Source organism: Rhipicephalus microplus, unplaced genomic scaffold (genome assembly GCF_043290135.1).
Source record: "Rhipicephalus microplus isolate Deutch F79 unplaced genomic scaffold, USDA_Rmic scaffold_17, whole genome shotgun sequence".
Lineage (NCBI taxonomy): Eukaryota > Metazoa > Arthropoda > Arachnida > Ixodida > Ixodidae > Rhipicephalus > Rhipicephalus microplus.
The window spans coordinates 6,920,106-6,935,998 of NW_027464590.1; positions in this window are offsets into that span (position 1 = coordinate 6,920,106).

Consider the following 15,893-nt stretch of genomic DNA (forward strand, 5'->3'; position numbering starts at 1 on the left):
ACTAGAAACTCCGCAACTAGAAACTCCACAGCTAGAAACTCCACCACTAGAAACTCCACAACTGGCAACTCCACAACTACAGACTCCGCAATAAGAAAACTCCGCAAGTAGAAACTCCCAACTTGACACTCCGCAACTAGGAACTCTACAACTTCAAAATCCACAACTAGAAACTCCACAACTTGAAACTCCACAACTAGATACTCCACAACTACAATCTCCACAACTACAAACTCCACAACTTGAAACTCCGCAACTAGAAACTCCACAACTAGAAACTCCAAAACTAGAAACTCCACAGCTAGAAAATCCACCACTAGAAACTCCACAACTAGCAACTCCACAACAACAGACTTCGCAATAAGAAAACTCCGCAACTAGAATTTCCACAACTAGACAATCCGCAACTAGGAACTCTACAACTTCAAAATCCACAACTAAAAACTTCACAACTTGAAACTCCACAACTAGATACTCCACAACTACAAACTCCACAACTAGAAACTCCACAACTTGAAACTCCGCAACTAGAAACTCCGCCACTACAATCTCCACAACTGGAAAACTCCGCAACTAGAAACTCTGCAACTAGAAACTCCGCAACTAGAAACTCCAGAGCTAGAAGCTCCACAACTACAAACTCCACAACATGAGACTCCACAACTAGAAACTCCACAACTACGAGTACCACAACTACGAACCCCACAACTACAAACTCAACAACTAGAAATTCCACAACTAGAAACTCAACAACTTTAGACTTCGCAACTAGAAACTCCACAGCAAGAGACCCCACAACTACGAACTCCGCAACTAGAAACTCCACAGCTAGATACTCCCCAGCTAGAAACTCCACAACTACAAACTCCACAACTAGAGACTCCACAACTAGAAAGTCCGCAACTAGAAACTCTGCAACTAGAAACTCCGCAACTAGAAACTCCACAGCTAGAAAATCCACCACTAGAAACTCCACTACTAGCAACTCCACAATAGACTCCGCAATAAGAAAACTCCGCAACTAGAAACTCCCAACTTGACACTCCGCAACTAGGAACTCTACAACTTCAAAATCCACAATTAGAAACTCCACAACTTGAAACTCCACAACTAGATACTCCACAACTACAAACTCAACAACTACAAACTCCACAACTTGAAACTCCGCAACTAGAAACTCCATAACCAGAAACTCCACTACTAGAAAACTCCGCAACTAGAAATCCCGCAACTATAAACTCCACAGCTAGAAACTCCACAACTTGAGACTTTGCAACTAGAAACTCGGCAACTAGAAACCGAACAACTAGATACTCCACAACTAGAAACTCCACAACTTGAAACACAACAGATAGATACTCCACAACTGCGAATTCCACAACTAGAAACTCCACTATTAGAAACTCCGCAACTAGAAACTCTGCATCTAGAAACTCTACAGCTAGAAACTCCACAACTTGAGACTTTACAACTAGAAACTCGGCAACTAGAAACCCAACAACTAGAAACTCCACAACTAGAACATCCACAACTTGAAACTCCACAACTTGAAACACAACTAATAGATACTCCACAACTACAAATTCCACAACTAGAAACTCCACAACTAGAAACTCCGCAATTAGAAACTCCGCAACTAGAAACTCCGTCACTAGAAACTCCACAACCAGAAACTCGGCAAGAAGAAACTCCGCAACTAGAAACTCCACAACTTGAAACTCCACAACTTGAAACACAACTAATAGATACTCCACAACTACAAATTCCACAACTAGAAACTCCACAACTAGAAACTCCGCAATTAGAAACTCCGCAACTAGAAACTCCGTCACTAGAAACTCCACAACCAGAAACTCGGCAAGAAGAAACTCCGCAACTAGAAACTCCACAACTTGAAACTTAGCAACTAGAAACTCCACAACTAGAAACTCCACAACTAGAGACTCCTCAACTAGAAACTCCACAGCTAGAAAATCCACCACTGGGAACTCCACAACCAGAAACTCCGCAACTGGAAACTCCGCAACTAGGAACTCCACAACTTGAGATTTTGCAACTAGAAACTCGGCAACTAGAAACTCAACCACTAGAAACTCCACAACTAGAAACTCCTCAACTAAAAACTCCACAACTTGAAACACCACAACTAGATACTCCACAACTACAAACTCCACAACTAGAAACTTCACAACTAGAAACTCCACAACTAGAAACTCCACAACTTGAAACTCCATAACTAGAAACTCCACTACTAGAAAACTCCACAACTAGAAACTCTGCAACTAGAAACTCCGCAACTAGAAACTCCACAGCTAGAAACTTCACTACTTGAAACACTACAACTAGATACTCCAAAACTACGAATTCCACAACTAGAAACTCCGCAACTAAAAACTCCGCAACTAGAAACTCCACAGCTAGAAATTCCACAACTTGAGATTTTGCTACTAGAAACTCGGCAACTAGAAACTCAACCACTAGAAACTCCACAACTAGAAACTTCTCAACTAAAAACTCCACAACTTGAAACACCACAACTAGATACTCCACAACTACAAACTCCACAACTAGAAACTCCACAACTAGAAACTCCAAAACTTGAAACTCCACTACTAGAAAACTCCACAACTAGAAACTCTGCAACTAGAAACTCCGCAACTAGAAACTCCACAGCTAGAAACTTCACTACTTGAAACACTACAACTAGATACTCCAAAACTACGAATTCCACAACAATTAACTCCAACACTAGAAACTCCGCAACTAGAAACTCCACAACTAGAAACTCCTCAACTAGAAACTCCTCATCTAGAAACTCCACAACTTGAAACCCTACAACTAGATTCTCTAGAAACTCTACAACTAGAAACTCCACAACTTGAAACTCCGCAACTACAAATTCCACAACTAGAAACTCCACAGCTAGAAAGTTCGCAACTAGAAACTCTGCAACTAGAAACTCCGCAACTAGAAACTCCAGAGCTAGAAACTCCACAACTACAAACTCCACAACTAGAGACTCCACAACTAGAAACTCCACAACTACGAGTACCACAACTACGAACCCCGCAACTTCAAACTCAACAACTAGAAATTCCACAACTAGAAACTCAACAACTTTAGACTTCGCAACTAGAAACTCCACAACTAGAGACTCCACAACTACGAACTCCGCAACTAGAAACTCCTCAGCTAGAAACTCGACAGCTAGAAACTCCACAACTACAAACTCCACAACTAGAGACTCCACAACTAGAAAGTCCGCAACTAGAAACTCTGCAACTAGAAACTCCGCAACTAGAAACTCCACAGCTAGAAACTCCACCACTAGAAACTCCACAACTGGCAACTCCACAACTACAGACTCCGCAATAAGAAAACTCCACAACTAGAAACTCCCAACTTGACACTCCGCAACTAGGAACTCTAAACTTCAAAATCCACAACTGGAAACTCCACAACTTGAAGCTCCACAACTAGATACTCCACAACTACAAACTCCACAACTAAAAACTTCACAACTAGAAACTCCACAACTTGAAACTCCGCAACTAGAAACTCCGCAACTATAAACTCCACAGCTAGAAACTCCACAACTTGAGACTTTGCAACTAGAAACTCGGCAACTAGAAACCGAACAACTAGATACTCCACAACTAGAAACTCCACAACTTGAAACACAACAGATAGATACTCCACAACTGCGAATTCCACAACTAGAAACTCCACTATTAGAAACTCCGCAACTAGAAACTCTGCATCTAGAAACTCTACAGCTAGAAACTCCACAACTTGAGACTTTACAACTAGAAACTCGGCAACTAGAAACCCAACAACTAGAAACTCCACAACTAGAACATCCACAACTTGAAACTCCACAACTTGAAACACAACTAATAGATACTCCACAACTACAAATTCCACAACTAGAAACTCCACAACTAGAAACTCCGCAATTAGAAACTCCGCAACTAGAAACTCCGTCACTAGAAACTCCACAACCAGAAACTCGGCAAGAAGAAACTCCGCAACTAGAAACTCCACAACTTGAAACTCCACAACTTGAAACACAACTAATAGATACTCCACAACTACAAATTCCACAACTAGAAACTCCACAACTAGAAACTCCGCAATTAGAAACTCCGCAACTAGAAACTCCGTCACTAGAAACTCCACAACCAGAAACTCGGCAAGAAGAAACTCCGCAACTAGAAACTCCACAACTTGAAACTTAGCAACTAGAAACTCCACAACTAGAAACTCCACAACTAGAGACTCCTCAACTAGAAACTCCACAGCTAGAAAATCCACCACTGGGAACTCCACAACCAGAAACTCCGCAACTGGAAACTCCGCAACTAGGAACTCCACAACTTGAGATTTTGCAACTAGAAACTCGGCAACTAGAAACTCAACCACTAGAAACTCCACAACTAGAAACTCCTCAACTAAAAACTCCACAACTTGAAACACCACAACTAGATACTCCACAACTACAAACTCCACAACTAGAAACTTCACAACTAGAAACTCCACAACTAGAAACTCCACAACTTGAAACTCCATAACTAGAAACTCCACTACTAGAAAACTCCACAACTAGAAACTCTGCAACTAGAAACTCCGCAACTAGAAACTCCACAGCTAGAAACTTCACTACTTGAAACACTACAACTAGATACTCCAAAACTACGAATTCCACAACTAGAAACTCCGCAACTAAAAACTCCGCAACTAGAAACTCCACAGCTAGAAATTCCACAACTTGAGATTTTGCTACTAGAAACTCGGCAACTAGAAACTCAACCACTAGAAACTCCACAACTAGAAACTTCTCAACTAAAAACTCCACAACTTGAAACACCACAACTAGATACTCCACAACTACAAACTCCACAACTAGAAACTCCACAACTAGAAACTCCAAAACTTGAAACTCCACTACTAGAAAACTCCACAACTAGAAACTCTGCAACTAGAAACTCCGCAACTAGAAACTCCACAGCTAGAAACTTCACTACTTGAAACACTACAACTAGATACTCCAAAACTACGAATTCCACAACAATTAACTCCAACACTAGAAACTCCGCAACTAGAAACTCCACAACTAGAAACTCCTCAACTAGAAACTCCTCATCTAGAAACTCCACAACTTGAAACCCTACAACTAGATTCTCTAGAAACTCTACAACTAGAAACTCCACAACTTGAAACTCCGCAACTACAAATTCCACAACTAGAAACTCCACAGCTAGAAAGTTCGCAACTAGAAACTCTGCAACTAGAAACTCCGCAACTAGAAACTCCAGAGCTAGAAACTCCACAACTACAAACTCCACAACTAGAGACTCCACAACTAGAAACTCCACAACTACGAGTACCACAACTACGAACCCCGCAACTTCAAACTCAACAACTAGAAATTCCACAACTAGAAACTCAACAACTTTAGACTTCGCAACTAGAAACTCCACAACTAGAGACTCCACAACTACGAACTCCGCAACTAGAAACTCCTCAGCTAGAAACTCGACAGCTAGAAACTCCACAACTACAAACTCCACAACTAGAGACTCCACAACTAGAAAGTCCGCAACTAGAAACTCTGCAACTAGAAACTCCGCAACTAGAAACTCCACAGCTAGAAACTCCACCACTAGAAACTCCACAACTGGCAACTCCACAACTACAGACTCCGCAATAAGAAAACTCCACAACTAGAAACTCCCAACTTGACACTCCGCAACTAGGAACTCTAAACTTCAAAATCCACAACTGGAAACTCCACAACTTGAAGCTCCACAACTAGATACTCCACAACTACAAACTCCACAACTAAAAACTTCACAACTAGAAACTCCACAACTTGAAACTCCGCAACTAGAAACTCCGCAACTATAAACTCCACAGCTAGAAACTCCACAACTTGAGACTTTGCAACTAGAAACTCGGCAACTAGAAACCGAACAACTAGAAACTCCACAACTAGAAACTCCACAACTTGAAACACAACAAATAGATACTCCACAACTACGAATTCCACAACTAAAAACTCCACAATTAGAAACTCCGCAACTAGAAACTCTGCACCTAGAAACTCTACAGCTAGAAGCTCCACAACTTGAGACTTTACAACTAGAAACTCGGCAACTAGAAACCCAACAACTAGAAACTCCACAACTAGAACCTCCACAACTTGAAACTCCACAACTTGAAACACAACTAATAGATACTCCACAACTACAAATTCCACAACTAGAAACTCCACAACTAGAAACTCCGCAATTAGATACTCCGCAACTAGAAACTCCATCACTAGAAACTCCACAACCAGAAACTCGGCAAGAAGAAACTCCGCAACTAGAAACTCCACAACTTGAAACTTCGCCACTAGAAACTCCACAACTAGAAACTCCACAACTAGAGACTCCACAACTAGAAACTCCACAGCTAGAAAATCCACCACTGGAAACTCCACAACTAGTAACTCCGCAACTACAAACTCCGCAACTAGAAAACTCCACAACTAGAAACTCTCAACCAGACACACTGCAACTAGGAACTCTACAACTTCAAAATCCACAACTAGAACTCCACAACTTGAAACTCCACAACCAGATACTCCAAAACTAGAAACTCCATCACTAGAAACTCCACAACCAGAAACTCGGCAACAAAAAACTCCTCAACTAGAAACTCTACAACTTGCGACTTTACAACTAGAAAACTCCGCAACTAGAAACTCTGCAACCAGAAACTCCGCAACTAGAAACTCCGCAGCTAGAAACCTTACTACTTGAAACACCACAACTAGATACTCCAAAACTACGAATTCCACAACGAGAAACTCCACAACTAGAAACTCCGCAAATAGAAACTCCGCAACTAAAAACTCCACAACTTGAAACACCACAACTAGATACTCTACAACTACAAACTCCACAACTAGAAACTTCACAACTAGAAACTCCACAACTAGAAACTCCACAACTTGAAACTCTACAGCTAGAAACTTCACTACATGAAACACTACAACTAGATACTCCAAAACTACGAATTCCACAGCTAGAAACTCCGCAACTAGAAACTCCGCCACTAGAAACTCCGCAACTAGAAACTCCACAGCTAGAAACTCCACAACTTGAGATTTTGCTACTAGAAACTCGGCAACTAGAAACTCAACCACTAGAAACTCCACAACTAGAAACTTCTCAACTAAAAACTCCACAACTTGAAACACCACAACTAGATACTCCACAACTACAAACTCCACAACTAGAAACTCCACAACTTGAAGCTCCACAACTTGAAACTCTATAACTAGAAACTCCACTACTAGAAAACTCCACAACTAGAAACTCTGCAACTAGAAACTCCACAACTAGAAGTTCCACAGCTAGAAACTTCACTACTTGAAACACTACAACTAGATACTCCAAAACTACGAATTCCACAACAATAAACTCCAACACTAGAAACTCCGCAACTAGAAACTTCACAACTAGAAGCTTCTCAACTAGAAACTCCACAACTTGAAACACCACAACTAGATTCTCTAGAAACTCCACAACTAGAAACTCCACAACTTGAAACTCCGCAACTGCAAATTCCACAACTAGAAACTCCACAACTTGAAACCCAACAAATAGATACTCCACAACTACGGACTCCACAACTAGAAACTCCAACACTAGAAACTCCACAACCAGAAACTCCGCAACTAAAAACTCCGCAAATAGAAACTCCACAGCTAAAAAATCCACAGCTAGAAATTCCACAACTAGAAACTCCACAACTACAGACTCCGCAACTAGAAAACTCCGCAACTTTAAACTCCACAACTAGACAATCCGCAACTACAATCTCCACAACTGGAAAACTCCGCAACTAGAAACTCTGCAACTAGAAACTCCGCAACTAGAAACTCCAGAGCTAGAAGCTCCACAACTACCAACTCCACAACTAGAGACTCAACAACTAGAAACTTCACAACTACGAGTACCACAACTACGAACCCCACAACTACAAACTCAACAACTAGAAATTCCACAACTAGAAACTCAACAACTTTAGACTTCGCAACTAGAAACTCCACAACTAGAGACTCCACAACTACGAACTCCACCACTAGAAACTCCACAGCTAGAAACTCCACAGCTAGAAACTCCACAACTACAAACTCCACAACTAGAGACTCCACAACTAGAAAGTCCGCAACTAGAAATTCTGCAACTAGAAACTCTGCAACTAGAAACTCCACAGCTAGAAAATCCACCACTAGAAACTCCACAACTGGCAACTCCGCAACTACAGACTCCGCAATAAGAAAACTCCGCAACTAGAAACTCCCAACTTGACACTACGCAACTAGGAACTCTAAACTTCAAAATCCACAACTAAAACTCCACAACTTGAAACTCCACAACCAGATACTCCACAACTAAAAACTCCATCACTAGAAACTCCAAAACCAGAAACGCGGCAACAAGAAACTCCTCAACTAGAAACTCTACAACTTGCGACTTTACAACTAGAAAACTCCGCAACTAGAAACTCTGCAACCAGAAATTCCGCAACTAGAAACTCCGCAGCTAGAAATCTTACTACTTGAAACACCACAACTAGATACTCCAAAACTACGAATTCCACAACAAGAAACTCCACAACAAGAAACTTCGCAACTAGAAACTCCGCAACTAGAAACTCCGCAACTAGGAACTCCACAACTTGAGATTTTGCAACTAGAAACTCGGCAACTAGAAACTCAACCACTAGAAACTTCACAATTAGAAACTCCACAACTAGAAACTCCACAACTTGAAACTCCACAGCTAGAAACTTCACTACTTGAAACACTACAACTAGATACTCCAAAACTACGAATTCCACAGCTAGAAACTCCGCAACTAGAAACTCCGCCACTAGAAACTCCGCAACTAGAAACTCCACAGCTAGAAACTCCACAACTTGAGATTTTGCTACTAGAAACTCGGCAACTAGAAACTCAACCACTAGAAACTCCACAACTAGAAACTTCTCTACTAAAAACTCCACAACTTGAAACACCGCAACTAGATACTCCACAACTACAAACTCCACAACTAGAAACTCCACAACTAGAAACTCCACAACTTGAAACTCCATAACTAGAAACTCCACTACTAGAAAACTCCACAACTAGAAACTCTGCAACTAGAAACTCCGCAACTAGAAACTCCACAGCTTGAAACTTCACTACTTGAAACACTACAACTAGATACTCCAAAACTACGAATTCCACAACAATAAACTCCAACACTAGAAACTCAGCAACTAGAAACTCCACAACTAGAAGCTTCTCAACTAGAAACTCCACAACTTGAAACACCACAACTAGATTCTCTAGAAACTCCACAACTAGAAACTCCACAACTTGAAACTCCGCAACTACAAATTCCACAACTAGAAACTCCAACCCTTGAAACCCAACAAATAGATACTCCACAACTACGGACTCCACAACTAGAAACTCCAACACTAGAAACTCCACAACCAGAAACTCCGCAACTAAAAACTCTTCAAATAGAAACTCCACAGCTAAAAAATCCACAGCTAGAAATTCCACAACTAGAAACTCCACAACTACAGACTCCGCAACTAGAAAACTCCGCAACTTTAAACTCCACAACTAGACAATCCGCAACTACAATCTCCACAACTGGAAAACTCCGCAACTAGAAACTCTGCAACTAGAAACTCCGCAACTAGAAACTCCAGAGCTAGAAGCTCCACAACTACCAACTCCACAACTAGAGACTCAACAACTAGAAACTTCACAACTAGAGACTCCACAACTAGGAACTCCACAACTAGAGACTCCACAACCAGAAACTCCGCAACTAGAAACTCCACAACTTGAGACTTCGAAACTACAAACTCCACAACTAGAAACTCCACAACTAGAAACTCCACAACTAGAAACTCCACCTCTAGAAACTCCGCAACTAGAAACTCCACAGCTAGAAAGTCCGCAACTAGAAACTCTGCAACTAGAAACTCCGCAACTACAAACTCCACAGCTAGAAAACCCACAACTAGAAACTCCACAACTAGCAACTCCCAACTAGGCACTCCGCAACTAGGAACTCTACAACTTCAGAATCCACAACTAGAAACTCCACAACTTGAAACTCCACAACTAGATACTCCACAACTACAAACTCCACAACTACAAACTCCACAACTTGAAACTCCGCAACTAGAAACTCCATAACTAGAAACTCCACTACTAGAAAACTCCGCAACTAGAAACTCTGCAACTAGAAACTCCGCAACTGAAAACTCCAAAGCTAGAAACTTTACTACTTGAAACACCACAACTAGAAACTCTGCAAGTAGAAACTGTGCAACTAGAATTTCCAGAGCTAGAAACTTCACTACTTGAAACACTACAACTAGATACTCCAAAACTACGAATTCCACAACAAACTCCAACATTAGAATCTCCGCAACTAGAAACTCCACATCTTGAAACACCACAACTAGATTCTCTAGAAACTCCACAACTTGAAACTCCGCAACTACAAATTCCACAACTAGAAACTCCACAACTTGCAACCCAACAAATAGATTCTCCACAACTACGGACTCCAAAACTAGAAACTCCAACACTAGAAACTCCACAACCAGAAACTCCGCAACTAAAAACTCCGCAAATAGAAACTCCACAGCTAAAAAATCCACAGCTAGAAATTCCACAACTAGCTACTCCACAACTAAAGACTCCAGAACTAGAAAACTCCGCTACTAGAAACTCCCAACTAGACTTTCCGCAACAAGAAACTCCGCAACTAGAAACTCCACAACTTGAGACTTCGAAACTACAAACTCCACAACTAGAAACTCCACAACTAGAAACTCCACCACTAGAAACTCCGCAACTAGAAACTCCATAGCTAGAAAGTTCGCAACTATAAACTCTGCAACTAGAAACTCCGCAACTAGAAACTCCAGAGCTAGAAACTCCACAACTACAAACTCCACAACTAGAAACTCCACAACTACGAGAACCACAACTACGAACCCCACAACTACAAACTCAACAACTAGAAATTCCATAACTAGAAACTCAACAACTTTAGATTTCGCAACTAGAAACTCCACAACTAGAGACTCCACAACTACGAACTCCGCAACTAGAAACTCCACAGCTAGAAACTCCACAGCTAGAAACTCCACAACTACAAAGTCCACAACTAGAGACTCCACAACTAGAAAGTCCGCAACTAGAAACTCTGCAACTAGAAACTCCGCAACTAGAAACTCCACAGCTAGAAACTCCACCACTAGAAACTCCACAACTGGCAACTCCACAACTACAGACTCCGCAATAAGAAAACTCCGCAACTAGAAACTCCCAACTTGACACTCCGCAACTAGCAACTCTACAACTTCAAGATCCACAACTAGAAACTCCACAACTTGAAACTCCACAACTAGATACTCCACAACTACAAACTCCACAACTACAAACTCCACAACTTGAAACTCCACAGCTAGAAACTCCACAGCTAGAAACTCCACAACTACAAACTTCACAACTAGAGACTCCACAACTAGAAAGTCCGCAACTAGAAACTCTGCAACTAGAAACTCCGCAACTAGAAACTCCACAGCTAGAAACTCCACCACTAGAAACTCCACAACTGGCAACTCCACAACTACAGACTCCGCAATAAGAAAACTCCACAACTAGAAACTCCCAACTTGACACTCCGCAACTAGGAACTCTAAACTTCAAAATCCACAACTAGAAACTCCACAACTTGAAGCTCCACAACTAGATCCTCCACAACTACAAACTCCACAACTAAAAACTTCACAACTAGAAACTCCACAACTTGAAACTCCACAACTTGAAACTCCGCAACTATAAACTCCACAGCTAGAAACTCCACAACTTGAGACTTTGCAACTAGAAACTCGGCAACTAGAAACCGAACAACTAGAAACTCCACAACTTGAAACACAACAAATGGATACTCCACAACAACGAATTCCACAACTAAAAACTCCACAATTAGAAACTCCGCAACTAGAAACTCTGCACCTAGAAACTCTACAGCTAGAAGCTCCACAACTTGAGACTTTACAACTAGAAACTCGGCAACTAGAAACCCAACAACTAGAAACTCCACAACTAGAACCTCCACAACTTGAAACTCCACAACTTGAAACACAACTAATAGAAACTCCACAACTACAAATTCCACAACTAGAAACTCCACAACTAGAAACTCTGCAATTGGATACTCCGCAACTAGAAACTCCATCACTAGAAACTCCACAACCAGAAACTCGGCAAGAAGAAACTCCGCAACTAGGAACTCCACAACTTGAAACTTCGCCACTAGAAACTCCACAACTAGAAACTCCACAACTAGAGACTCCACAACTAGAAACTCCACAGCTAGAAAATCCACCACTGGAAACTCCACAACTAGTAACTCCACAACTACAAACTCCGCAACTAGAAAACTCCACAACTAGAAACTCTCAACCAGACACACTGCAACTAGGAACTCTACAACTTCAAAATCCACAACTAGAACTCCACAACTTGAAACTCCACAACCAGATACTCCAAAACTAGAAACTCCATCACTAGAAACTCCACAACCAGAAACTCGGCAACAAAAAACTCCTCAACTAAAAACTCCACAACTTGAAACACCACAACTAGATACTCCACAACTACAAACTCCACAACTAGAAACTTCACAACTAGAAACTCCACAACTAGAAACTCCACAACTTGAAACTCCATAACTAGAAACTCCACTACTAGAAAACTCCACAACTAGAAACTCTGCAACTAGAAACTCCGCAACTAAAAACTCCACAGCTAGAAATTCCACAACTTGAGATTTTGCTACTAGAAACTCGGCAACTAGAAACTCAACCACTAGAAACTCCACAACTAGAAACTTCTCAACTAAAAACTCCACAACTTGAAACACCACAACTAGATACTCCACAACTACAAACTCCACAACTAGAAACTCCACAACTAGAAACTCCATAACTTGAAACTCCACTACTAGAAAACTCCACAACTAGAAACTCTGCAACTAGAAACTCCGCAACTAGAAACTCCACAGCTAGAAACTTCACTACTTGAAACACTACAACTAGATACTCCAAAACTACGAATTCCACAACAATTAACTCCAACACTAGAAACTCCGCAACTAGAAACTCCACAACTAGAAACTCCTCAACTAGAAACTCCACAACTTGAAACACTACAACTAGATTCTCTAGAAACTCTACAACTAGAAACTCCACAACTTGAAACTCCGCAACTAAAAATTCCACAACTAGAAACTCCACAACTTGAAACCCAACAAGTAGATACTCCACAACTACGGACTCCGCAACTAGAAACTCCAACACTAGAAACTCCACAACCAGAAACTCCGCAACTAAAAACTCCGCAAATAGATTCTCCACAGCTAAAAAATCCACAGCTAGAAATTCCACAACTAGAAACTCCACAACTACAGACTCCGCAACTTGAAAACTCCGCAACTATAAACTCCACAACTAGACAATCCGCAACTACAATCTCCACAACTGGAAAACTCCGCAACTAGAAACTCTGCAACTAGAAACTCCGCAAATAGAAACTCCAGAGCTAGAAGCTCCACAACTACCAACTCCACAACTAGAGACTCCACAACTAGAAACTCCACAACTACGAGTACCACAACTACGAACCCCACAACTACAAACTCAACAACTGGAAATTCCACAACTAGAAACTCAACAACTTTAGACTTCGCAACTAGAAACTCCATAACTAGAGACTCCACAACTACGAACTCCGCAACTAGAAACTCCACAGCTAGAAACTCCACAGCTAGAAACTCCACAACTACAAACTCCACAACTAGAGACTTTACAACTAGAAAGTCCGCAACTAGAAACTCCGCAACTAGAAACTCCGCAACTAGAAACTTTACAGCTAGAAAATCCACTACTAGAAACTCCACAACTAGCAATTCCACAACTACAGACTCCGCAATAAGAAAACTCCGCAACTACAATTTCCCAACTTGACACTTTGCAACTAGGAACTCCACAACTTGAAACTCCGCAACTAGAAACTCCATAACTAGAAACTCCACTACTAGAAAACTCCGCAACTAGAAACTCTGCAACTACAAACTCCGCAACTAGAAACTCCACAGCTAGAAACTTCACTACTTGAAACACCACAACTAGATACTTCAAAACTACGAATTCCACAACTAGAAGCTCCGCAACTAGAAACTCCACAGCTAGAAACTCCACAGCTAGAAACTCCACAGCTAGAAACTCCACAACTAGAGACTCCACAACTAGAAACTCCACAACTACGAACTCCACAACTACGAACTCCACAACTACGAACCCCATCACTACAAACTCCACAACTAGAAACTTCACAACTAGAAACTCCACAACTTTAGACTTCGCAACTACAAACTCCACAACTAGAGACTCCACAACTAGGAACTCCACAACTAGAGACTCCACAACCAGAAACTCCCCAACTAGAAACTCCACAACTTGAGACTTCGAAACTACAAACTCCACAACAAGAAACTCCACAACTAGAAACTCCACAACTAGAAACTCCACCACTAGAAACTCCGCAACTAGAAACTCCACAGCTAGAAAGTCCGCAACTAGAAACTCTGCAACTAGAAACTCCGCAACTAGAAACTCCACAGCTAGAAAATCCACCACTAGAAACTCCACAACTAGCAACTCCCAACTAGACACTCCGCAACTAGGAACTCTACAACTTCAAAATCCACAACTAGAAACTCCACAACTTGAAACTCCACAACTAGATACTCCACAACTACAAACTCCACAACTACAAACTCCACAACTTGAAACTCCGCAACTAGAAACTCCATAACTAGAAACTCCACTACTAGAAAACTCCGCAACTAGAAACTCTGCAACTAGAAACTCCGCAACTAAAAACTCCACAGCTAGAAACTTCACTACTTGAAACACCACAACTAGAAACTCTGCAAGTAGAAACTGCGCAACTAGAAACTCCACAGCTAGAAACTTCACTACTTGAACCACTACAACTAGATACTCCAAAACTACGAATTCCACAACAAACTCCAACACTAGAATCTCCGCAACTAGAAACTCCACAACTAGAAACTCCTCAACTAGAAACTCCACAACTTGAAACACCACAACTAGATTCTCTAGAAACTCCACAACTAGAAACTCCACAACTTGAAACTCCGCAACTACAAATTCCACAACTAGAAACTCCACAACTTGAAACCCAACAAACAGATACTCCACAACTACGGACTCCACAACTAGAAACTCCAACATTAGAAACTCCACAACCAGAAACTCCGCAACTAAAAACTTCGCAAATAGACACTCCACAGCTAAAAAATCCACAGCTAGAAATTCCACAACTAGCTACTCCACAACTAAAGACTCCGGAACTAGAAAACTCCGCAACTAGAAACTCCCAACTAGACTTTCCGCAACAAGAAACTCCGCAAATAGAAACTCCACAACTTGAGACTTCGAAACTCTAAACTCCAAAACTAGAAACTCCATAACTAGAAACTCCACAACTAGAAACTCCACCACTAGAAACTCCGCAACTAGAAACTCCACAGCTAGAAAGTTCGCAACTAGAAACTCTGCAACTAGAAACTCCGCAACTAGAAACTCCAGAGCTAGAAACTCCACAACTACAAACTCCACAACTAGAGACTCCACAACTAGAAACTCCACAACTACGAGTACCACAACTACGAACCCCGCAACTTCAAACTCAACAACTAGAAATTCCACAACTAGAAACTCAACAA